This window comes from Silene latifolia, chromosome 2 (genome assembly GCF_048544455.1).
Source record: "Silene latifolia isolate original U9 population chromosome 2, ASM4854445v1, whole genome shotgun sequence".
Lineage (NCBI taxonomy): Eukaryota > Viridiplantae > Streptophyta > Magnoliopsida > Caryophyllales > Caryophyllaceae > Silene > Silene latifolia.
In genome coordinates, this window is record NC_133527.1 from 54540218 (window position 1) to 54565607 (window position 25390).

At 38.0% G+C, this 25390-nt stretch overlaps 1 non-coding gene across 1 annotated transcript; it reads left to right on the forward strand.

Annotated features, from left to right (window-relative positions):
* Nucleotides 1–18492: 18492 nt before the first annotated feature.
* Nucleotides 18493–18599, forward strand: LOC141644640 (small nucleolar RNA R71). The gene has a single exon (XR_012544252.1). It is a non-coding gene; the product is annotated as a small nucleolar RNA R71 (small nucleolar RNA).
* The last annotated feature ends 6791 nt before the right edge of the window (nucleotides 18600–25390 follow it).

Below are 25390 nucleotides of genomic sequence, written 5' to 3' on the forward strand. Positions count from 1 at the left end.
GTCCACCATCCGGGCATAAGAGTATGGCACAAGGTCGTAGGGAGCACCATCAATGCAAGAAAAGACACCAATCATTTCACCAAACTCGATTTTGTTCTCCTTGAGTCGGTTTTGAACATTGGAAGAGTACACACCAAGCCTTTCAACTTTCTAAGGCTATTGGTGGATAGATGGCTCAACATTGATTGTGGGAAGAAAGGCACTACCGTTATTGTAAATGGAGGCCTAGTCACTATCCTAGCTAAATACTTTGATCCTAACTTCAACAAAGATAACAAGTATTAGGCGAAAGAAGGTGGTCATCTCGTTGATTTGCATACTATGATACACAAGTACAAGTAGGTTGCCCATAACCCTCTTGACACCAAGTATGGATGGCTCACTAGTGAGGCTAGTTCTTTCACTTTGCCTTCAAAGATTTGTCGATTGAGTGTCCACCGGACCAATTATCTACTTCCCCTTTCAAAAGAGGCCGAGTATATTATCCAACAATAAAAGGGTGAACTTGAAATACCCTCCTCTTCCATTGTCACACCACCTTACCCTTTTGAGTATCAAGAGTTCAAGCCGGAAGGAGTTGAAGCAAGAAATGATTATTTGACTCTTCTAATGCAAGCAATGCATAAGCAAGCCTTTGAGGATCGGAAAAATGCTTACTTAGCTCAATATCCACCCCTCTTACACTTAGCTAGGCAAGGACTACTTGACCCATCATGTCCTTTGCCTAGTTGGGCGGATAAGGAAGTCCTATTTCCGAGTGCATCTAGGGTAGTTCCGGGTGACAATGAGGTTGTTGGTAATGAAAAAGTTGATGATATCATTTATGAAGAAGCTAGTGAAGAAGGAGAAGAGGATGATGAGCAAAATTAAGAAGAAGGTGAAGAAGCAAGTGAAGAGGGAAGTGGCAATGAGACCACTTCTAATGAGGATAATGATGATAGTGATGATATGACGGAAGATTAGCAAGCTTTGGAGGCTCCTACCCTCTCAAGGTTTGTCTATTTCTTTCTTTGTTCTATTTATTTATTTTTCTTGATCATTGTTGGAGTAGTCCTAGCACCATTAAGGACTCACACCTCGGTACTTTTTGAGGTGTTCTCATTTTAATGTTCCCACTTTCAAAATCCAAAATGACAAATTAGTTTCATGCATTGCATAGTGTGTGCATGAACTACACCCATCCTTGGACATTAGCAATAGTGTCTAACTCGGTTTGGGGAAATTAATGCATACACAACGGGAGGTAATCTAAATTATCCTCTCCGTCATAAACAAAAACCATGCATCATGTAGTGTAGACTAGTGTAGATTGCATCTAGTGTAGAATCATGCATCATGTTTGCATAATTTCCCATCATTTTGGCCATTGAGGACAATGCCCATATTAGTGTGGGGATGGGGAATTCTAACTTAACTCTTATTCAAAATCCAAAAAAATTGTAACTCTTATTCAAAAATCCAAAAAAAATTGAAAAATTTCGAAAAACCATAAAAATTTGAAAAATTGAAAAACCCAAAAACATGTTTTTTCCTTTTGTTGCATAGTTATATTGTATATATTGTATGTATTGTGTTTGTTCTATCCTTGTTCACATTGATTGACTACGCCACATCCGAGATATGAGGATCATGAAGACCGCATGGTATGATCTTTCCAATCTCCTTTTTCCTCTTTATGGTAATGACTATGTGGCTTTATTTTGATTGATGCGGTATAACAATGTGAATTTAGGACTTGCATTTAGTTTATATGTCATATTAGTTGATAAAATCACTTGCATTATGATGTTTATATTAGTTGCATCATTGCATGTAGTTGCATTTAGAAAAAAAGTTTTGAAAAGTGCCTAATTGAGAACTTTGACAAGAGCAACTAAGCCATTACAAATACTTTTTAAACTTAAGACTTTGCCTACTAGAATGGTTGTAAAACACCCTAGATAGTGTCATACTAGTGTCTTTTGACCCATGACCCAAAGCCTAGTCAAGGGTTTGCATGTGAGTCACCTATCCAACCCCGTGATGCGATGTGAACTTGGTTAACTTGTCTAGGTGACCTTGATTGACCTTGTGGTAAGGCAACCCAAAAATATTTTCTATCAATAAGCTTGAAGTGCTCATTTCAAAGAATTTTGTCATGTGGAAGTAATTTAATGCCAAAGAAACCTCAAATATTATGAAATGCTGAAATATTGAGAAATTTAATTGTTTTGATGGAGGCGTACCACTTCGATGTGCTTTGGAGCGGGATCCATTGAATTGGGCCCCCACACGGTTGTGAATTCGGCCGCCCAGAGACAGAGTGACTATCACCCCGAAAAGCTATTGTCTAGAGGTTAACCGGTTCCCTAATAAGCGATTGGCGAAAGCAAAGGACACTAGCCCGGAAGGGACAAACCCCATCTTAAATTTTTGAAATGTGAAAGTGAAATGAGGACAATTTTGAATACTAGTCATATCCACCGTTGTGTATAAAGATTTGAGCATTTCATTCCCAAAAAGCCTTTTGTCAAACCACTTTGTCGAGCTTGGGACGATCCATGACCTTTACTTTTGTAGAGAATTCGAGACTTGTCATGTCATATGCTACTAGCATCATAGGGATCATCATTCCACCACCATCCGATCGCTCTTGACGAAAGCATTTGGAAATTAAGGACAAAAGTAGTCTAGTTTAACACCATTTGGAGGTGATTTAGTGCTATCCTCTTAGCCTTAGTAATTTGTTGAACTAGTATTTGTGAAGGATTACATGCTCTTAAATTTGTTCTCTCTTAGTTTCCTCCGCCACTTGATGAGGAAGTGGCTATTCCTTTTGTAGATGCATCCATTATTTGATTTTGTGTGCTTAATGTTTGGATGTGTCGCCATTTTGGCAAGACCCACCTTGCCTTGCAAGAAGGCATCCTACCTCATGGTTGTCTTATTGTGAGTTGAAGGGGCGGAGTGAGACCCGCTAATTGTCTCATATCGGCTATGTTATTAGGTTAGTTTAAATAATGGTTCTAGTCTTTGTCACCTCTTTACTCGGGACGAGCAAAGGTTCGGTTTGGGGATATTTGATGTGACCATAATTAGCGCATATTTAGCCCCCGAATTAGCCTTGTTCCCATGCTTTTTAGTGCATATTTGGGTCATTTATTGTCTTTAGTTCTTTGTTTTGCATATTCTTTGAGATTTTGATCCCTTGGTAGGAAAGGAGTGCAAATCTTGCATTTTCATGGCAAAACGAGACTAAATTGATCGAATTCAATGACCAAGAATCAAGGAAAGACAAGATTAGAAGGCCTTTGTACATATTATAGTAGATGAGCAATGTTGAGAAAGGATCCTTGAGTCCCCGAGGAAATCCCCAAGGAATTTATGAAGAAAAGGGAAGAAAAGAAGAAGAAATGTTGCTGAGGCACAATCCGTGCGGATTGTCTACAATCCGGCCGTCCTCCACATCCACAATCCGTGCGGTTTCATCCCAAGACGCTCGGGTTTGCAGCCACCAGAATCCGCCCGGATTCACCTGAAGCCGCCCGTGTTCCACCGCCAGAATCCGCCCGTCCCGACTCCAAAACGCACGGATTCTGTACATGCAGCAATTTCGTCTTCTCCAAGCTACAAAGGAAGAAGCCCTTCCTTCGAAAAATACCGGCTCCTCCCTGCTCAATCTAAAAAGTGTAATTACTAGTTTAGCCCTTAGTTAACCCTAATGCATCCCCCTAATTTCCACTATAAATACCCCATTAGTCTAATTAGAAGAGGATGTTCTTCTTATCAATAATTAGAGTAGTTAATATCAATCAAATATCTCTTTAGTATTGTAATCAACAATTAATCAAGTTCTAATACAAGTTTTATTTCCTTAATCTCTCTTTTGTTCATCCTTTATTTTGGGTAATTGAAGATTGTTTGGGTTATTATTGGGAGATTGACAACCTCTCAATCAAGCATCAAGTACTTCTTTTATCTTTGCTTTATTATTGGAATCATTAGTAGGTATAATTCTCTTAATCCCTCTTTAATTATTGTTAATTACTTTCATTTATTCATCATGTTTCATTTTGTTGGTATGATTGACAACCTTGCTAGCATGATCAACATGATAATGAGTGAGTAGTCTCTTAGCTAGGGTTAATGGGTGATTAGGGGAAACCAACATGGGGTATGATTCATGCTTAAATTAATATGCTTTCATGGTTTATTTGCTTGCTTGTTTTGATCTCAACTAATGCACATGTTATGTTTGATGAAATGCTAAGCCTATGAATCCTTGCATTTACCACCATCTCCTATCTTTTCAATGAGACTTGTAAGACATAACCCAACTCGAGTCTCATTAGACCATGCATGTTGTTGAGTAGGGAAGACTAAGTCGACTTGTAGGTGTTGTACAATCTAATCGATTCGGCTCCGGGACCCAAACTTCCCTAGGATTGTAAGATATAACCCAACTCAATCCATCACAACAATAATTGCTTGCTTATAATTTGAGAACATGTTTGTATGATCAATTCCCATGAATCCCCTATGACCCCATGAAACCCTAGTGCTTTTTATCAATTGTTTACAACCATTTTAATTCATCTTGCTTGTTTATTTCCATTGCTATTTAGTTTAGTGACCTTCTACATCAACCCAAATTGTGACACCCCTAAGACACCACTAGTTTCAATAGAAATCTCATTTCAATTCCCGTCCCTTGGGATCCGACCTTTACTTGCCTCTTTACTAATTGTAGAGTTGTTTGTGAAGCTATAAATTGTGTTTTGATTCGGACATGACCCAATGACCACATCTATTTAATTGTGAACACGAAACGGACCGATCAAAAAGACAAGAGAATTAAAGGAGCAAAAGAAATTAAATTGAGTTAAAGAGAGTAAAGAAATTACAAAAGTAAGAGAAAAAGGAAACAAGACTTCCTTTATCTTCACTACTACAAATCCAGGCAACTACAACGCCCCTTTAACAACGAATATTCACGAAAATCACAATAGACGTTGTAGAATGTATGGCGCGAATTTTACTAAAATCAATTACAACGGGTATGGTTATAAAAACCGTTGTTATTCGTTTTAACAACGGGTCACACATGAACAACCGTTGTTAATAATTTGGCGCAAAATTGGCGCAAAGTTAGTGAAAAGTAATCACAACGGTTATTTTTGAAACCCGTTGTTAAAACTTATTTAACAACGGGTGTTTTCTACAACCGTTGTTAAAACATATTTCACAACGGTTGTTGTTTAATAACCGTTGTCAATACCTTCCATACTATAAACCACACAAACTCAAGTCTGCTGCAGCCACAAAACACAAACCTTAATACACAAACACAAACCCAAAGAAGAAACCAAACACAAACACAAAACACACACTTTCTCATCGTCTCTTTCTCTCTTTCTCATCGTCGCTTTATCTTCTCGCCGTCACTTTGTTGATTTCATCGTCTCTTTACGTACGTTCGTAATTATCGTGTTTGTTTCATCGTCATTATTTTATTGTTCTAATTATTTCATTTCAATGTATGTGTTTTTATCGACCATTAGGTTCCGTTCAGCATCTGCTAATTATTTCATTTCCATGTATGTGTTTCTAATTATTTCATTTCCATCTTCTTTGGCGTCCTTCAGTACGGATCGAGCATGTTTTAGCGATTAGGGTTTGGAGAATATATTGAGATAATGGAAATGCATGTTAGTTGAGATAATGCAATGTATTTATACTAATGTGTGGGTTGAGTTGTTTTTTAATTAATATATATGTTAGGAAGTTGTGCCATATATGTTAGGAAGTTGTGCCATAATCGGATCTTGATGATGACAGATAGATCTATGGAGTTGAAAAAATGGAAGCAAATCAAACAAGCATAACTCAACACTTTCAAAATGATCATTTTATTTAATTTTAAACCAAATACATTACAAAGAATTATCGAAATCAAAAGATGTATAATAAGCCGGAACAACCCCGGTTAAGCGTAAAAAGCGCTTCTCAACCTGCCACCAATCACGCCACTCTGGTATACCGCTAACTTCCGGGTCATTGGCTTCATATTTTGCAATAACAGATTGAATATATGCAAGGACACGACTTGCATGTGGAGATAAGGTTGGAAGAGTACAACTCAACATATCTCTGGGCTGCACCAAGTTGCGAGTAACAGGCTGACGAGGGTATGAAGATGATGATGATGATGATGATGAGGCTTTGTTGACAAGCCGGACCGCTTCACGCCTCTTAATCCAATAATTCCGTTGATGTTCAAGGGATGCTTTGATTAATGGGTGTTGATCGGCGGAAGCCCTTGAGAAACCTTCCCATCATCTTCAATCGTTTGTGTAAGCCATTCTTCGTTGTTGATAAAATTAGGGTTCATTGCCATGTTGTTTCAATTAATGAATGTTAGTAAAGGATGCTTTAATATGTTAGTAAAGGATGCTTTAATATTTATAGCTAGTAATATTTAATTTAATTTTTTTTATTTTTTAAGAACAAACAACAACGGTTATTTACAAACAACCCGTTGTTATAACTTTCCCCCCAAAATTGAGTTACACTTTCCACAACGGGTTTTTATACTTAAAACCGTTGTTAATATTTTTCACAACGGTTTCCTTAAGAAAACCAACCGTTGTTAAAACCTTTTACAACGGACGCTTTAACAACGTCCGCTTTTTTATATAACAACGGTTTTTGACCGTTGTTATAGGTTGTATCTGTAGTAGTGCTTGTCTTGTGTCACTCCCTTAGTAGCGGGAATGGTTGAACAATAATCTGTGAAGACCTCCATATGCTTCCTCGGATCCTCACCAGCTACTCCTCTGTACAGGTTTCTCTCCACCAGATTAATATAGGTTTCTCTGCAACTCGAACTTATCAAATCTTGCATTCATGGCTTCCAGTTAAGCCACAAGTGCACTATTATCTGTAGAGAATGTTCTAGTACAATTTCTAGGATTCCCATATTCAGCACAATGGGTATCCATCTCTTCTATAATACCCCAGCCCTTATCATCATCAATGTTCTTCTGAAATCTACCACTGGCTGCAGCATCTAAAATAGCGTGGTGGTCATCATACAACCCATTGTAGAACTGGTTGCACAAAAACCACTGGCTAAACCCGTGATGTGGGACAGACCAAACCAACTTTTTAAATATACCCCATGCTTCATACAAATTCTCAGTCAGAGTTTGCTTAAAACTTGTAATCTGCCCTCTCAATGCGTTAGTTGTCTGCGGAGGGAAGTATCTTTTGTAGAAAGCAAGAGCCAAAGTCTCCCAATCAGTAATCCCAGCTGCAGTCCTATCCAAATCAGTTAACCACTCTCAGGCTCCATCAGCAAGAGAAAAAGGAAACGGGACTTCCTTTATCTTGTCTTGTGTCACTCCCTTAGTAGCGGGAATGGTGGAACAATAATCTGTGAAGACCTTCATATGCTTCCTCAGATCCTCACCAGCTACTCCTATGTACAGGTTTCTTTCCACCACATTAATATAGGAGGGTCGAATATCAAAGGTATTCCCCTCATCATCAGTCGAAAGCTTGAAACCTTTTGGAATAGAATCAGTTGTCGGCTCAGAATAACTAGCAATGTTAGGCTTCTTCGCAGATTTGGTTGCAGAAATAGAAGTGTCTTCCTCTAAAGACTGATCTTCCGCAAATGTAAAGTTTTTTAGAACAGGTTCAAGAGTACTCAAGACTTCCTCTTGATGAATCTTTCTCAACAAGTTTTATCTACGGCGAAAAGTCCGCTTCGGTTCAGGATCAGCTGGTACTAATTCCGACCTGTTGGACCTGGACATACACAAAACTAAGAAAGAAAAAGAATAAGAACTGCCTCAAGGAATTAAAAATCCCTTGAGACTAAAAACAAACTAAATTAAACAAGCAAATAAAATAGTTGCCTCCCCGGCAACGGCGCCAAAATTTGATGAGGCTGACGCAACCCTATCAAAAATAAACCAACCGGCTCCAACATAACTAATATAGCAGAGGTAAGTTGGGTATCGTACTCCACATGGAGGTGATCACTATCTACTCATTAACTAGTCCGTTCAATGTCACAATTGGGGGTTTGATTTGATTTGTTTTATCTAAACTAACAACTGAATTAAAAGCAGTGAGAGAGATAACAATAAAACCATCAAGAAAGAGAGAGAAAATGTGATCAAATAGAGAGAGAGAGAGATGCCAGGATGTCGGTTCACCATGATATTAGACAATTCGGTTAAGATAAGGTCAGTCGGTCTGATGTGAGAAGGGTAGAGGAAAGGTCCTTCCGGTCCATTATCAACCCTAGGTTCTTCCTAAATAGCTTTCGCTCTAATTTAGGGTAGTCTATTGCTCATAACAGGTCTATTCATTCCAATCTCCCGATCTAGGCCTGAATTTAACTGGGTTAACTAGTTTTGAAGCGTGCACTCAACTAAACAATTACAATTAAATTGCTATAAAATAATTCTCACATTAAACCTCCTAATCTAATTATAACATTATTGTTTATCTATCATGGCTCCCCTAATCCTAGCATTAAGGGATTTAGCTACGCATATTCATGATGAAACTAACAACGGTAAAATAAGCAATGGTAAACATGGTAAAACAATGAATTAAACAAAGTTGCTGATGTAAGAAGCGAGTCGTTGGTCACTCCATCAAACACATTTATATTCTCAACAAACAACTAGTTAGTGGTTAAGTCGAGGTCGATCCATGGGACGGTGTGCTTTGGGTTCTGAGTCTATCTATCCCAATTTATGCTAGTGTCACAATTGATTCGGTTTGGAATTGGTTCTAAACTAATGCAAGCAACAAAGTAAAATAAGCAATAAAGCGAATAAAGATGTAGACAATTAATAAAGGATACTAGGATGTCATGGGATCATAGGGGATTCATAGGAGTTGATCATACAAACATATTCTCAATTATATAGCAAGCACTTATTGTTGTGATGGGATCGAGTTGGTGTATAAGCTTACAATCCCTAAGAAGGTTTGGGTCCTGGAGCCGAATCGATTAGATTGTACAACACCTAAAAGTCGACTTAATCCTGCCTATTCAACTCTAAGCATGGTCTAATGAGGCTCGAGTTGGTTTATATGCTTACAAGACTCATTGAAATGATAGGTCATGGGTAGAAAATGCAAGGATTCATAGGCTCACATTTCATCAAACATAACATTTGCATAAGTTGAAATCACAACAAGCAAGCAAATAAATCAAGAAAACATATTAGATTAAGCATAGATTAATCCTCATGTTTGTTTTCCCTAATTCTCCACTAATCCTAGTTAAGAAACTACTCACTCATTGTCATAGGAAACATGTCATTAATGGTTTCAATCATCACAACAAGTATAAACATGATAAGAGAATGAGGAAATAAACAATAAATAGTAGAGAGTAAAGAGATTATACCAAACTTAAGATGAATAAATGGAAAGGAAAGAATAATAGATGAGAACTTGATTGATTGATGAAGAGTTGTCAATTCTCCAATAATAACCCAATAATCTTCAATTACCAAATAAACTTTGAACAATGATTTAAGGAAAGATTAATATGGAATGGTTGAGATTTATCTATTCTAATCTACTCCTAATCTAGCCTAAGTAAGGTTTGCCTCCACTAAGAAGGCTCTCTCCTTTAATTATTATAAATGGAGTATATATAGTAGTACATCATTAGGTTAAGCAAGGGTGGGTTAGTAAATAACAATGCTAAGTTGTAACTAGGGAACTGCAAGTCTCGAGGGAGATGCGCATATTACGTGAAGGGGTCCACTCGTCTTTCTAGGGAGACGCTCGGATCAAGAGTCAATGATCCGCTCGTCTCAATGCTCGGGCCGCTCGGATCTTGATAGGGCAATCCGCCCGTCTTATGCATAAGATGCACGGATCCTGCAGCAGTTCGCCACCGAATTTCTTTAGGGCCTATGATCTACGTATACTCTTTATTCTTGCTTCACTGGTCATTGCTCTTGCCTCCTCTTCAGACTAGTCCATCTAGGATTGTCAACAAGCTTTCAAATATGCACGGGAGACGAGAATTCCGCCTCCTCTTCTCCTTTCCTATAAGACATATGAAATGCACTAGGAAGGCAAAATAGGAAGGAATTGACGGATAAAATGGCCATGAAATGCTATATTAGTATGAAAAATAGGTTCAATTAGGGGACTAAATATGCGCAATTAAGAGTCACATTAAAAATCCCCAAACCGAACCTTTATTCGTCCCGAGTAAAGAGGTGACTAGAACTAGACCTTTATTTAAACTATCCTAATAATATAACCGACGTGAGATAATTAGCGGGTCTCACTCCGCCCCTTCAACTCACAACAAGACATCCATGAGGTAAGATGCCTCCTTGTAAGGCAAGGTGGGACTTGCCAAAATGGCGATACATCCAAGAATTAAGCACACAAAACAAGTAATGGATGCATCTACAAAAATGAATAGCCACTTTCCTCATATAAGTGGCGGAAATTATCTAATAGGGAAGCAATCTAAGGGTACACACTCCATCATAGATACGGTTTCTTCAAGCTACTAAGCCTAAGAGGATACCAATAAATCACCTCCAAGTTGTGTCAAGCTAGGGTACCTTTGTCCTCAATTGTTACATGTTTTTGTCAAGAGTACACTCCCTATGGTGTTAGGAACACTGGAGGATCGCGGAATTCCCCTCCTTGCCTAGACAAGAAGAAGGGTCGTCCCCTATCTACCATGCACAAAAGTGGATTCGATGGAAAAGGGATCAATAGATTTTTGAGTTTCATGTGGGAGTTTGCTTTTGTTGTTGTTTTTATCCCCCCCCCCCCCCCCCCGCCCCAATTTCTTGTGGCATTTGACATTTTTGAGAACAATTTCTTTTTTCCGTTTCTTTGATGTTTGGCATTTGATGCTTAACAATTTCGACTTTTTGCATTTTCTTTTGAACATTTTCAAAGTCACCCCAATTAGTAACGAGGGTGCTTATATTTGAAGCATATGAGTTCTTATTTTGTACTACTCTTTTCTTTGATGCAATTTTGCAAACCTTTTGATTTCTTATCATTTCAATGCTTGAACTCAAATTTGATAAAAAAAAAAATTTGTGCCCGTTCCCTTTTTGATGACAAAATGTGGTAGAATATGGAAGATGGTTGCATGGTTTCAAGGGTCACCTTGGAATAAACGGTACCCAAGGAGTTATCACACCACAAGGTACTCTTGACTAGGCCTTAATCCATGGGTCAAAGTATACTAGCATGACACATCCTAGGGTGTTTTACAAGTATTCTAATAAGCAGAGTCTCAAGAAGAAAAAGTATCTACAAGGGCCTTATATACACTTGTCAAGCTTCCCAAATAGATGCTTTCACAAAAATTTTCCTATAATGCAACTATATGCCATGATGCAACTATCATTTATACAACCTAATGCATATGCTTCTACCAACTAGTATGCCAAATAATCTAAATGCAATCCTATAATCACATTGTTTTATACCGCATCAATCAAAATAAAGCCACATAGTCATTAACATAAAGAGGAAAAAGGAGATTGGAAAGATCATACCATGCGATCTTCATGATCCTCATGTCTCGGATGTGGCGTAGTCGATCAATGTGAAAAAGGATAGACAAACAAACAAACAAGTATATACAATATATACAATACTACACTATAAAGGAATGAACATGTTTTTGGTTTTTTCAATTTTTTAAATTTTTATGGTTTTTGATTTTATGAAATAAAAAGACATGTTTTTGTATTTTTCAAAATTTTTAATTAATTTTTTTGTATTTTTGGAATATAAATTCCCATCCCCCACTTTATTTTGGACATTGTCGTCAATGTACATGTAGGAGTAGGAACGAAAAAGAATGCTTTTGGATTTTTGAATTTATGGGAAAAAAATGCAATGATATGAATGAATGCATGCTCTAACTAAATGCAATTCTATATGACATATATAATAAATGAATGCAATCTAAACTACACTAGATGATGCATGTTTTCTATTGAGCTATGGGCACCTATGATCAAACCTCCCCAAACCGATTTAAACACTATTACTAGTGTAGAAAAGAATAGGATTGGTCATTAGTGACTATGCATGTATTCTAGTCTACATGCAAGTAACTATATGAATCATGTGAGATATATTACAATGCAACTATACTTATATGAACTAACTAATGTAAATGCAATATAATACAAATGCAACTAAGGTAATTGAAAGTGCAATGCAGTTAAACATGAGAGAAAGGGAAAAGAAAGAATATCTCACAATTAGAGGTGGTGTGGTAGACACCTCTTGCCATCTCATTCGTCATCATCATCATCATTGCGGTATCCGCGGCCGTTAGAACCGCCTTGGTCATATCCCCCTCCATGGCCAAAGAATCCTCCACCTTGGTTGCCAAAGTTCCCGTCTTGGTTCCCTTGATTAGGGAATAAAAGGTGCGGTTGGCCCCAAGATGGGTGAGGTCCTCTAGGGTTGATATACCCTTGTTGAGCCATGTTGTAATAGGAGTGGTATTGCGCCAAGTAGTTGTCAACTCTCCCATCGTAAACTCCAAGATCGACACATTGCATGAGCTCCATTAGATCATTCATGTTTGGAGCCCTTGGATCTTGGGGAACGAAAGGCACATGTTATGTCGGGTAGGGCGGAATGGGTACATAGGATGGTGGTGCATTACCCCGTTCCGGCAACTCACGAGGTTGACGAGGTGCTTCTTCTCTTTGTGATGGGTTGGGGTGAATCTCGATATCGAGGAGGTAGCTCGGTGTAGGTGAGTACCGACTCAACCATGGCTCGGTTGGTGGTACGTTCCACCCCATGAGGACAATTGAAGAACATCCCTTTGTAAACCACTCCACACTTCTGGTTTGAGTGTAGGTGTACCACCGGTGGTGCTTGAAGATATCATCTTCGTCAATTAAAGTGCCCCCTTAGAGCTTCTCATAGGCCCCATGAAGGTTAAACCCGGGGCAAAGATCATTTGCCAACATTGTGATTAGGCCTCCCATCACAAAGGACTTAATGTTAGAGTTCCCTTGAGCATAATCAAAGAGCCATGCAAGCATCTCAAGGGGTGTGTTGAAATTTTAAGCCCTTGTCCCTTGAACATTTAAGTAGGACTCTAAGAAGGTCAAGTCAAGAAGGGTGAACCTATCTTGTTCTATCCTCCCATTGATGGTTCCGGATATAAAGCGCTCGGCGATCCGAATCACCAGATGTTGGATGGCAAAGGTATAGCATTGTTTTAAGACAAAGAGTTCCCTCCCCAAAATGGCTCTCCAAATGTGGTTAACATTGAAGTCGGAGGGCTTATCGGTGTTGTCAGTTGGCACTACAAGACCAAAAATGTTTGCAAATTGGTCCAAGGTTAACCTATGGTCTTGATTATAAAGTCGGAACTCCAAACAAACACTTCTCAGTGTATTAGTGACGATTCGGAGGTTACACAAAACTCGAGGGTAAGGCTTAGGTGGGTATCCTCATGAGCATAGAATAGCTTCCCGAGACCCAAACCATCGAATAACATCCGGTCTGATACCTTATACCGAGAACTTCTAAAACAGCGGTATCAATAAATTGAGTGGGCTCGTAATGCTTACCTAGCAAATGAACGAATTTTTGGCGATGTTCATCGCAAGTGAAGATTACCTCGGGGAATTATTCGAGTTGTTCAACACCTTGTATCACCATATTGTGATGGCCCCTTGCCTCTCTTGGAGTGGATGAAGAAGTACCCTTGTGCTTCTTAGGTGCGGCCTCAGTGGATTTCTTGCCCTTGCCTCTTTAGTTCATCATTTTTTATTGAAAGTTAGGGTTTTAGGTTGGTTTTTGTGATGGGGTTTGTTGAGAGATGATGATATGATATTTTTAGTAGATAAGATAAGGAAAAAGAGGGATGGTGGGGGTGTTTATAAGGGAGACGGGGTGGGAGACGAGTAGACCAGGGTCGGGTTCGGGCGGACAGATCGAGGATCTAGAAAAAAGCCGTGCCAATCCGAGCGTCCCGTGTGAGAGACGAGCGTCTTGAGGTAGTAATCTGAGCGTCTTGTGCTGGAGACGCGCGGATGCATAGTCAAGGAGCTGTGTAAAATTACACCCGGCTGAAGACGAGCAGATTCCTGGGGAGACGGGCGTCTCTGATGGGACGAGCGGATTCTGGGGAATCCGCGCGGATTCTCATCCAGTGCAAGAATTTTCTTAGGATACTAGCCAGGATGAGCGTCTCAGTGCTAATCCGAGCGTCTTGTGCTGGAGAAGCGCGGCTTCTTAACAATCCGGGCAGATTTTTAAACAGTGCTGATTTTTGCTCGTAGCATGGCTCAAGACGAGCGTCTTGTTGTCGGGACAAGCGTCTTGTGCCGTTCTTCATCAATCCCTTGTTCCTTTCTTTTGAAATGTTTCCCTTGCACCCATTTGTGATTCCTTCTTATCATTTTCTTAAAATATATAAGTATAAAATGAAGGGTGTGGCCCCTCGGGTTGGATTACTCCTTGTCTAGCAAAATGATCATAAATTGGATGCAAAGCAAGTCGTTGGTCATCACGAATTGTATAAACACCTAAGTTCAATTCCCGCATCATTTCCATCATTTCCATGCTAGAAGGTGAATGAACACTAGAGGTGGAATGACATGATTGAGAGAGTTGACCTCTCTCACGCTGCTCAACGGTGGTGTTTGGCTCACCTCTTAGGTCCAAATGGTAAGTAGGTCTAGTAAAAGGGGCACTCCCATGATAAGGCTAAGTGTGGATTAAAGCCTTAAGTTCTTTCTTTTCTCCGGGTAGACTAATGGAGTCTTGCCTACCTATCTTCCAAACCATGTTAGGGTAAGAATCCCTAAACCAATTACAAGAAAGAAAATACTCATAATCTAGCCCAAACCCTTTTTCCCTAGACACAAGCAATGGTCTCAAGTTGGTGTTCTCTTGGTTGAACCTACACAAATGGTAAGCAATTTTTGTAACCAACCCTCCTAAGACAATACAACTATTCTTAGGGTTACATTGTTTGGTCAAGTAGACCGCAAAGTGGTAGGGGATATTTATTCCCCATTCATCATCACCATTAACATTCAAGAAAGCACCCAAAATCTCTACCTCAATTTTCCTCACCGAGTGAGGCTCATTTCTCCAAAAAAAGGTCCATCCCATAAACCTTTGCCAAACCCTTATATCGGGGTAATGTATAAATTGATGAGGGCAATGGTCCCAACTTTGAAAGGGGAAGTGAGAAATGGCATTCCATGTCAAAACGGGGTTATATGAGCCGGGTGATTCGGCAGGTAAGTCTTTATGGGGCAATTGGAAGATGTTAGCGAAATCCGCTAGGTCCATCCTATGGTCTTCATTAAACAATCGAAAGGTCACAAAAAGCACAAAACCGGGTTTCCTAGACCTATGAAACTCAAAAGAGCTTAAGAACTCAAGGGTAAGTTCGGAAAAGGTCTTATAATTCATTGTATAACAATGCTTCATGCCAAGATTTTTAAACAAAGTCTTAACATTTTTCTCAATTCCAATGTTGTTTAAAGAAGCTTGGTTGATAAATTTAGTTGGTTTTATACATTTGCTCTTTAGGATGACCCAATTGTTATATTGCTTTTGTGAATTGAAGATCACTCCGGGAAAATCCGAGTCTTGCCACTCCGGAACCTCTTCTATTTGCACCTCCTCCGCAGCATGGGAGGGTTCCGCCTCACCTCTTCTCCTCTTAGAAGCACCTTAGGTAGGTGGTTTTCTTGGTGCCTTTTTTCTGAAATTTAAGACAAAAATTCATCTTAAGGCAAACCAAAATCCATCCAAATAGACATAATATAACGAATTAGTGGACTAATTCATACTACAAACATGAATAAAGCATTGTACAATCAATTTCTAGTACTAAAAAGCACAAAATCAAATTTACCCAAATTGTGTTAGGGTTTGCATAATTCGATTTAATTGACTGAAATGGATGAAATTAAAGAGAAAAGGGAAGAAAACTTACCAATTGATGTTAATGGTTGATTGATTCTTGCAAAATTGATGAAGAAAATGATATTCCTTGTGATTGTAGGTGAAGAAATGAAGAAAAAATGATAGAGATAGAGAGGAGAAGGTACCGTCGGGTTTGGAAAGTGATAGGAAAATTTGTTTTTTTTTTTTTTTTTAATTACCCGTATAAAGCAGCTGCCAAGAAATTACGAAACCACGACCCCGATCGGGGTTGACCTGTTCTTCGGCTTTTTGACTTGCTTCCGTAGTACTTTTCAATTCCGTTCCGTTTCTTGAAAACCACATCCCCGAACGGGGTTCTTGCATGGAGAAGCGTGCCAGATTCTCTTCTAAGTCTCCTTTCTTCATTTTAACCTAAAAATCACAAAAAGAAACATCGTCAAGTCGAGTATTTTATTACTAATCTACGAAAAACATTAAATTGCAGAAAATTAAAAACAAAAATAAATAAAAGCAAATAAAAAGCTTGGGTTGCCTCCCAAGAAGCGCTGGTTTAACGTCCTGGACGACGTAAGAAGCTATTTGATAAAGTTTTGTCATTGAGCTTGCTACCAACCAAGCTCCATTTCATAGCTCCTTTTGCGTTCCGCAACCATTTGAAATTTTTCAAATAAAATTTCCCTTTCTTTTTGGCACTCTTAGCAATAGTGCCCTTAGCATCATCACCTATAAAACAAACAACACCAACATCGTCCTCCAACGGATCCATTAGTAAAGATCAAAGCGTAGTAGAGGCATTAGTAGAGTCAACAGTGCTAAGTAAATAACAAGACTCTTGTAACATTGGGCTTCTAATGGTATTGTTTTTGCTAAAGGAAACCCGGTCATCACCAAGTTCTAACGTCAACCTCCCATTTTTCACATCAATTAGCGCACCCACGGTGCGTAAAAATGGCCTACCCAATATAATTGGGGTTTGTGAGTCCTCGGCCATATCGAGTATGAGGAAGTCAACGGGTATGAAAAACTTGCCAACTTTGACGGGAACATCCTCCAAAACTCCCAAAGGCGTTTTATAAAACGGTCCGCTACTTGCAATGTGACACTAGTGCATTTTAAGACTCCCATATTAAGCTTAGCACAAATAGAGTGAGGTATTACACTCACACTAGCACCTAAATCGCATAAAGCTTTATCAATTTGATAGGTGCCAATTGTGCATGGAATAGAAAAGTTACCGGGATCTTTTAACTTAGGAGGGGACTTGTTTTGAAAAAGAGCACTCACCTCGGCGGTGAGAGCTATCGTTTCAACTTCATTAAAAGTCCTCTTCTTAGTTAAAATATCTTTCATGAACTTAGTATAAGATAAAATTTGAGTGATTAATTCGGTAAAGGGGACGGTTACCTGGAGATTCTTCACAACTTCCATGAACTTACCGAATTGAGAATTCTTTTGATGCTTTGCCAATCTATAAGGGAATGGCACTTTGACTTTTTCCGGCACCTTTCCTTCAACATATTTCTTTGGAGGAGCATCCTCCACATCATTGACTTTCTTATCAACAAGTGGATCATCCACCTTCTTTGGAACATCTTCACTTTCCTTATCATTTGGAGAAATCTCCAACTCAACAAGTATCTCCTCATCTTATTAGGGCATGGATGGCCCATCATATTTCGTACTACTTCTTAAGGAGATAGCATTAAGGGTAGCATGTGGTTGCTCACCTTGAGAGGGTAGTAGACCCGTTTTCCTTGAAGAGCTAGATGAGGCAAGTTGAGCCATTTGTTGTTCCAACATCTTGATCACGGCATTTTAAGCTTGCCCATTCTTTTGGATTTGAGCCAATAATTCCTTTTGCATTTGGAATATCAAGCCCTCTAGCTTACCTCCTCCTTGGTTGTTTTGTTGGCCATTTTGTGTGGGGGTTGATTTTGTTGGTAATTGTTTTATGGGGGCCTTTGTTGATTTTGATAACCCAGTGGAGGGTTATACTTTTGTTTTTGAGGGACATAGGCATTTTGTTGTGGTGGGGGTTGTGGTTGAGGATTGAGCACATTGTTGCTTTTATAAGACATATTCGGGTGAAATCTTGTATTTGGATTATATGTGTTTGAGAATGTACCCGATGGATAAGCATTTTGTCTTTAAGCTAGAAAGGCATTTACCTCTTCAATAGGAGCTTGGCAATGAGCGGTGTAATGACACGTACCTCCGCAACCGTCACAAACATTGATTTGACTTGTTGAAGACACGACATTGAGTTGTTGTAGGGAATCTCTAGCATCTTTATCCGCCAATTGTTGTTGGAATAAGGCAATTTGAGCTAGCAAGACGGAGTTGTTGGAGGACTCTTCTTTACCTTTGAGTGGCACAATGCGGGAATTGACATATTGTACATCATGGACCGCCATATATTCGATCGTGGCATGAGCAAGGTCGGTGTCAATTTGATCAAACCGCCCATTGTTGGCGGAATCAAGAATCCTTCAGGATTCGGCACAACATCCATTGTAGAATGTTATAGCTAGAAACCAATCGTCTAGCCCATGATGTGGGCATTGTCTTTGTAGCTCCTTGTACCTCTCCCAAGCTTCATATAAGCTCTCAAGAGCTTGTTGACGGAATCCGGTGATTTGGCTCCTCAAAGTTTGAGTTTTCTCCGGTGGAAAAAACTTTTGATAGAAAGCAAGAGCCAATGTCTCCCAATTGGTGATTCCCATGGCGGTGCGGTCAAGGCTATTTATCCAAAGCTTGGCCTTGTCCTTCAAAGAGAAAGGGAAAAGTATTTCCCTTATTTGGGCTTGAGTGACGCCCGTTTGACGGATCATAGAGCAATAATCATAGAAATTTTGCACACGCAAATTGGGATCCTCCAAAGGACTTCCCCCAAATTGCTTCCTCTCCACAAGGCTAATGAAGGCCGGTTTGATCTCGAATTCCGGCGCGGTAATTTGAGTAGTTGTGATACCGGCCGGAAGTATGGCCGCGGTGGGCTTTGAGTGATCGGAAAGTTTCACCATCTTTTTAGTAGATGATGGTGGTGGTGGTGGAGATGATGAGCTAGAAACCTCCTCCTCTTCAAGAACTTCTATATCGTCTAAGTAAGACTTTCTAGCACTTTCAACTTGTACGGGAGAAGTGGCTTCTTTCACTTCCTTCCAAAAACGTCATCTTCTCCTAAAGGTTTTCTCGGGGTCGGAATCCGGTGAAAGCAATTCCCCACTACGAGAGGACCTGGGCATAAGACAATAATTTCTAGGAAAATGATAAGCAACGGTCTCAAGGAACAAGTGTTCCTCAAGACAAAAGAAAACAAGATAAAAATCGACAATTTAAAACGTAATAAAACCGTGTCCCCGGCAAGGCGCCAAAATTTGATAGGCTTATCGTGTACCTATGAAAAGATAATTACCCTAAACAACAAATGAATGTAGCAATAGGGGTCGAACACAAGAAAACGGGAATTAAGTTGTGAAATGCTATGGGAAGATTTCTATCAAGATCGATTTCGTTTTTGGGTTTGGTTGTTTGATGACTAACAAAAACTATGATGTGAATTATATAATAAAAAGGAGTCTAAGGGGGTCGGGTCACACATGCAAAGGTAAATATATAATTATGTGAAACTCGGTATTAAAAAACATTGTCAATTGCTTAGGCTTAGAGACACCCACCTTACAGCATTAGTATAAACCATAGACCGGGTCCTAGAGAAACTTTCGTCCATGACTAGGTCGTCCTACTACACATGCTTTGTCTAATTCGATTCCGTGCCTCTCGACTTTTAGAAAGAATGAACAAACTTAACCAATGGATAAGTCCTTAAACAAAGATTAGACATTACGGTGCAAACATGTGATAGAAACAATTGAACAATATTATTATCAACCTATTTTAACATGTTATATACTTGATTTTGCATTGCTCCCCTAGCCCTTGGACTAGGAAATTTAGCTACTCATATTAAAGTGTAAATTATAAACTATATTGTAAGATATGCTAAACATGATTGTGTGATTTATATAAACTAAATGATATAATATGTAATATAAATAATGCTAATGAAATGTAAATAAAGTATTAATAATAAACTATGCGTGAACTAAATAGAAATGTAAAATTGTGAACTAGAAATAGAAATACCTTAATAGAAAAGAACTTGTATGGAAGAAACAAATAGAACCAAATGCTTGAAATGTATTAAGAACCAAATGTTGATAGCTACAAGCTTAACTTATATTGAAATCTAACATTAAAACTCTTGAGAGAATTATAATGCTTAAGGCTATTGTAAGTATATGAGACGTAAAAATTTGATGCCTAAACTATGAAGTGGCTCCCCTTTATATAGGGGAGGGGAGTGAAACGTAAACGAGCTAGAGACAGCCAACCCCGATCGGGGTTGGGGGCCCCGATTGGGGACGTGTGATTCCTGATTATTTTCCTTAATTCCTCAATTAATTGCTCGAGGAATCTCTATGTTTATGTTTAATGCTCCTTAATCACCCGGTAATGCTCTAAATTCATAGCATCCTAAGCTTCTTGGTATATAATGCTTTCCACCTTGACTTGGACTTGAACTTGGGCTTGACTTTGATTGTTGGCAATATTTGCATTACACACATTAGTCCATCAATTTCTTCATGCAAAACCCATGTCAATACTTCGTGCTAGTCCAATACTTGGTCTTGTTTAGCCATTGCACTCTAGTAGCTCATCTTGTAGCATTTTAGTTCCAAAAAGCTTAAGTATCTTACAAAACATGTGGAAAGTAGCAAATGCAACTAGAATAACAAATATTAGCTCAAAACACTATGATAAGTGCTAAATGTCATGTAAAATGGAGCTAATATAAGGGGTGAAAATATATAAAATATGCACTTATCAAGTAGAGCGAAACGGGATTGGTGCAAGCACCGTTTGGACATGTAGAGTTCAAATCAAGAATTGCCGACACATCACATCCCACTTCTTATTGCAACACATGAGACACGTCTATGCCCTAACATATAATTGAAAACCAACACTATGCAAAAATTGCATAAACCCAACTCAAATTGGAAAAATTTGAAAATACTCCTCTTGTTTCAACAAATGAGCAACGTCTACACCCTAACAAAAACTCGGTTTCCCAAATTATGCAAAAATTATGTAAACCCGACTCACTTTGGAAAAACATCAAATTGCCCCTTTATTTAGCAACGACTTTTGGTACCCCTTTTTATGATGAGGAGGGGTGTTGCTTGCCTTTTTATTTTCCTAACACACACACACACACACACACACATATATATATATATATATATATATATATATATATATATATATATATATATATATATATATATATATATATATATATATATATATATATATATATATATATACAACACAACTAGCTCTTTTTGGATTTTTCAAAACTTTTTCACTTTTCTATTTTGTTTTTCATTTCAACATTAATACCTCTTATTTATATACAATGCCAAGCACACATCGAATTTCGACCCAAGTGGATATGTACACTATCCACCACTATGACCCAAATCACCTCCTAAAACACTACTACAAAACCGACCAATTCTTGATCAAGGAAGGGGGATATGGATTGTAACTATTTTGGTGGGTTTGCCAAATGGAAAGGCTAAGGCTCAAAGGGGGTGAATCAAAAAGGGAGATAATGGAAGGGACAAAACAAGGCAATTTGGTTATGTGAGGTTCATCTGCATGTGAAAACAAATTTTATTTCATAACTTGTGCACAAAAAAAAATGAAATGCAAATCATGGTCTAAGGACGGAATGACACACTTATGCGTCTAAACATAACACGACCCGCGAGGAGACCTACTCATAATCCTAAATGAGGGTTGGGTATGAATGTACCAACCCTATGAGGCTCTAATCCTCACATATGAGTGGCTAGGTCGAGACTTAGGTCTAGCCTACGGCCAATGGTCTCACAGGACGGCCTAGACTCGTTAGTCGGGTCCCAAATTTGCCACGGCTAACCTATGGACACGGGTGCACGCCACGGGGAGGGGGAAGGCACGATTGGGACTTGACTCATCCTTGGGATATATGCTTCCCTCCCTTGACCACATTTCAAGCACAACATTATATACAAACTAAGTGCAACAAGATAGAAACACGATATATATATATATATATATATATATATATATATATATATATATATATATAGTATTAGGATCATATGAGTCCACCTCTGACATGTAAGTCCATAAGTTCTCCTTAGAGCCCTTGGATGAGGGAAAAGGAAGGCTGAGATTTACACAAGAAAAAAGGAGATTAAAGCTAATTAAACCACTCTCTCACTACCCATACTAATTAATTCTAATTAATCACTAATTCAATATATATACATTTTCCTCCAACCTAATTATCTCTCATCCACACAATTTACTTCACACACTCCCTCTAAAATCCTTTCACTCTCAAAATCCCTATAATTCAAAACCAAAAAAAAATAAAAAAAATTACCCCCATCCCCCACGGCCACCACCACCTACCCCACGACCACCACCACCTACCCCACGATCACCACCACCCATCCCCATACCCCCGCCTAACCACAACAACCACCGCTGCCACCTCACCCCACCAACTTGTCCCTCTTCATCTCTCCCCCTCGCCCAGATCTGCCGCCATCCACACCACCTGCCCCCACTACCGCCACACACGACCTGCCGTCCTCCCTCCGCCACACACGACCTGCCGTCCTCCTTACCTCCATGGTCTGACCCTTCCCCTGTCGCTCCCTCCTCATGCTGTCGTCTCCCTCCTCCCTCCTCCTCTGCCGCGCGGCTGCTGCTGACACCACGCATTTCCTCTTCTCCTTTTCTTCTATTTTTTTTCCAGATCTGGAGGTGTTTGGTGGTGTTGTGGCTGTCGTGGTAGAGGTGGTGGTAGTGGGATGGGTTTTTGTTTTGTGTCTAGAAGATAGAGTTCATGAATTATACGAGTCATCGAAACAAACTCGAAAATACTTCCTATGCAATATATGTACTCCGTATCTAAATACCCCTCCTCACCCACCAATATGTAACTTTTTTTTTAATTGGCTTATAATATTTGACATTGATGATGCTAAGTTTCTTAATGTCGATGATGGTGTTTGTTGTGTTACACCCGATGCTGTTGGTTTTTAAATAAAAAATAACAAAAACGATTCCACATGAGTCTTGGTTTCAGATCTGCTTTTGGTCATTCTTTTTTATTTTTTGAAGTTTTTTAGATCTTATTTATATTTTATGACATCTTTTTATTCTACTCTTAGATCTATCATATAAATCTCATTGTTTCTAAATAAAAAAAACGACTACCACACACCCCTCATATCTTAAATCTCATTGTTTTGGTGGCGACGGAATGTGTTGTAGTCGGGGGTGCTAGAGATCGGTGTTCCTCAATGTTTTTAATTTTTTTTTATTTTTTTTGGTTATTTTTGTTTATAGATCTTCAACAAATGAAGATAAATACTAAAATCTAAGTATATTGATGTTTATGTGTAGATCTTCAACAAATGAAGATGAAATACGCATGCCTCCTCTCCTTTCATTTTGTTTTGGTTTTTTATGTGTAGAGATGGGTGTTCCTTACACCTTTTTCTTTTAAAATTACACTTTTCTCCATTAAAATTGCACTTTTTTCTGTTAAAATTTCACTTTTTGTTGTTGTTAGAATTACACTTTTTTCTGTTAAAATTACACTTTTCTCCATTAAAATTACACTTTTTCTGTTAAAATAATACTTTTTTCTGCTAAAATAAAACTTTTTTCGGCTAAAATTACACTTTTTGTTGTTAGAATTACACTTTTTTCTGTTAGAATGACACTTTTTTCTGTTAAAATTACACTTTTCTCCATTAAAATTACACTTTTCTGTTAAAATTATATTTTTTTCTGCTAGAATAACACTTTTTTCGGCTAAAATTACACTTTTTGTTGTTAGAATTACACTTTTTTCTGTTAGAATTACACTTTTTTTCTGTTAAAATTACACTTTTCTCCGTTAAAATTACACTTTTTTCTGTTAAAATTATACTTTTTTCTGCTAGAATAACACTTTTTTCGGCTAAAATTACACTTTTTGTTGTTAGAATTACACTTTTTTCTGTTAGAATTACACTTTTTTCTGTTAAAATTACACTTTTCTTCATTAAAATTATACTTTTTTCTGTTAAAATTATACTTTTTTCTGCTAAAATAACACTTTTTCTGCTAAAATTACACTTACTACTATTGGACTAATGTTACACTCTCCATGGACTTGGTCATATTCTCATTGGACTAATGTTACACTCTCAATGGACTAAAATTACATTTTCAGTGGACTGAAATTATACTTTTCTGGACTAAAATTACACTTTTCTGGACTAAAATAACACTCTCATTGGACTGAAATTACATTTGCCTGGACTAAAATAACACTCATTGGACTGAAATTACACTTTCCTTGACTAAAATAACACTTTTTTTCATTAAAATAATACTCGTAAAATGCTAAAATTACAATAAGTTGTGATAAAATTACAAAAATTTAAAATATTATTCGTCAAAATCAGTCAAAAAAGACTGAAGTTAAACTCGTAAGACGCAAAATTCTCGTAAACATTCCTTAAAATTACAAATTTCAAAATAATATCCGTCAAAACCGCTTCGTAGATTAAAGTTACACTTTTTGCTGTTAGAATTACACTCGTAAAATCCTAAAATGTCGAAAACTTGTCTAAAAAAAACGAAAAAAAAATGAAATTGGAAAAGTGTTAACAAAATTTTCATAAACTTTGAAGTATAAGATAAATGATGGTGTTAATTGTGTATGATAATGAATTAGTAAATGTATTATTAAAACTAGAGAGAGAAGTGAATTAATTAGTGTTAAGTGTGTTTCTTACTTTCAATCTCAAGCATCCACCAAGCATGATCTAAGGGATATGAGAGTGACTTATGGACTCAAAAGATATAAATGACTTATAAGAACTTGACACTATATATATATATATATATATATATATATATGGTTGAGATCCTATGAGAACCTTTTTCCCATGAGAACCATGAGAACCTCAGGTTCAGAACATTTGTTCCAAAGATCCAGAACCAGTATACCAAAGGTTCATAACCTTTGTACCAAAGGTACGGGTAGAATCAGATAAAACAATATGAATCATTCCTCTTATTATTTGTAGATTCTTTTACTTAATTACGAAAAATACTCTCAAATCGAATATTTTTATTAATAGGGAGTAGCATGACGTAATTCATTGATTGGAAAGGAACAAACAGGAAAATCTAATGGCAAGTATAAAGACTATATATCAGATGAATTTGGAGCAATAAATTAGTAGAAGTATGTGGGCGAAACTCCATTGACCAAACCATCTACTTTGATCGAAATATATCTTGGTTTCGAGTAATG